Genomic DNA, 2,500 nt, shown 5'->3' with positions numbered 1-2,500 from the left:
CCACTCTCTGCTTCTAACGGGCGCACATACAATATGTAAGCACCAGCATGGAACAACATCCAGTGCATCCTCTCCGCCACATTACACAATCCACACTATCACAACCAGACCAGGAGGTCCATGCGGAAAATACAATATCCCACCCTTTCGACATCCACCATTGCGCAGATCAGGCACCAACACCCACACATGTCCTATACAACGGTGCACCCAACATCACAATAGTACCTCCTGTCACAGCGCACAAACAATGACATGAGTCAAAGACACAGGTCTGACACAAGCATAGAATTGGAGCGCCGCCTCTAATAAGCCAAAGGTGCATCCTGACGTGACAAATCTGATCATGTCACAAGCATTCACTTACTATAATCACTATCAACGAACCTGCCGCCCCCGCCCCCCCCTACACCTTTCCTTACAACAACGTGTAACCTAACCTAACCTAACCTATGTTGTACCTTAACCTAACCTATGTTGTACCTTAACCTAACCTATGTTGTACCTTAACCTAACCTATGTTGTACCTTAACCTAACCTATGTTGTACCTTAACCTAACCTATGTTGTACCTTAACCTAACCTATGTTGTGCCTTAACCTAACCTATGTTGTGCCTTAACCTAACCTATGTTGTGCCTTAACCTAACCTATGTTGTGCCTTAACCTAACCTATGTTGTGCCTTAACCTAACCTATGTTGTGCCTTAACCTAACCTATGTTGTGCCTTAACCTAACCTATGTTGTGCCTTAACCTAACCCATGTTGTGCCTTAACCTAACCCATGTTGTGCCTTAACCTAACCCATGTTGTGCCTTAACCTAACCCATGTTGTGCCTTAACCTAACCCATGTTGTGCCTTAACCTAACCTATGTTGTGCCTTAACCTAACCCATGTTGTGCCTTAACCTAACCCATGTTGTGCCTTAACCTAACCCATGTTGTGCCTTAACCTAACCATGTTGTGCCTTAACCTAACCCATGTTGTGCCTTAACCTAACCCATGTTGTGCCTTAACCTAACCCATGTTGTGCCTTAACCTAACCCATGTTGTGCCTTAACCTAACCCATGTTGTGCCTTAACCTAACCCATGTTGTGCCTTAACCTAACCCATGTTGTGCCTTAACCTAACCCATGTTGTGCCTTAACCTAACCCATGTTGTGCCTTAACCTAACCCATGTTGTGCCTTAACCTAACCCATGTTGTGCCTTAACCTAACCCATGTTGTGCCTTAACCTAACCCATGTTGTGCCTTAACCTAACCCATGTCGTGCCTTAACCTAACCCACGTCGTGCCTTAACCTAACCCACGTTGTCGCCTAACGTAACCCACGTTGTCGCCTAAACCTGCTCTGTAATTGTTATACGACTCGTTCAATTAGTGTAGTGTTGCCCACCCGCAACCCTCGCAATATAGTTCGCTACTCGCACTCCCCGCTCCCCTGTGTATCGCTTCATGTTAAACACCTTGCAAGTCTTGCTCACTTTCCACATGCTCCTGCTGTACACTGTAATGTGGATGGCAGCAGGACGTACATGCCGCCCCTCCCCACGTCCCCACCTTGCCCCCTGCCTTCGCAAGCTGGTTGGTGAGAACTTTGCATGTTCAATGCCCTCCGCATGCGACGTACTCAGGCTACGTTGTGGTGCGGCCTGTGTCAACTGTCCGCTAATGTCGTACGCGTAAACCACAATCTGTACTGCACATTCGTCCTTATGTACTGAATGATACATCGTGGCACATGTGTGACCGTACAACGACTGCGCCCAAAAACGGCGGACCATACAGTGCAAATATTGTGCACGCAGCTACGTGTCGTCTCCCTATGAGAGCTGGATTGCAGTGTGGTACGCCATAGAGACGTGTGGGAGGAACGGACGCCGTGGATGGCGATCAGCATGAGCTGTCTGTTGATGTATTCGGACCTAGTCGTCTCTCCTCACACACCGTGATGGCATGGTGCACCGCGTTCCATATCTGCGACATGCTACAGAGGCCGGTTGACAGTCGTTCGAGCAATGGACATCGCATACGTACGGGGGCCACCTTCCACGTATTGTCTAGGCGTGCACATTTTGTTGCGTGTATGTGGGCAGACGTAGTGTGGCGTGACACCTGACACAGGCATGCAATAATCGTGGAAGTTGCAAATGGCGATGGACGCCTGCGTTTTCTGGTGAAGTTACGCAAATGAACAAATGGTAACCTGTTGTGGTGCGGTTGTTCTCGCTAGGGGTGAATCGGTGATGGCGACGATAGGTTGAGGTACTAACCGGTTGTTCCAGCGATACCCACCATGCCGACGAAACTGAACGGCATCTGGGTGTGAAGCGATACGCGGCGGTGGCTGGGTGGGACCGTCCCCGGCCGGTGAGGGGGCGCCTCCCGGCGTGCTGGCCGCGCGGTGCGTGGGCGCACGCGCTACAGCCGGCTGGTGGGGGCGGCCAGTGGCAGGCGCGCCGGCCGACGGACGCGGCAGGCGTCGCAGCTGCGCGCCGG

The sequence above is a fragment of the Schistocerca piceifrons genome, unplaced genomic scaffold (assembly GCF_021461385.2).
Source record: "Schistocerca piceifrons isolate TAMUIC-IGC-003096 unplaced genomic scaffold, iqSchPice1.1 HiC_scaffold_351, whole genome shotgun sequence".
Classification (NCBI taxonomy): domain Eukaryota; kingdom Metazoa; phylum Arthropoda; class Insecta; order Orthoptera; family Acrididae; genus Schistocerca; species Schistocerca piceifrons.
The sequence above is the reverse complement of the archived record's forward strand: the minus strand, read 5'-3'. Positions refer to the sequence as shown.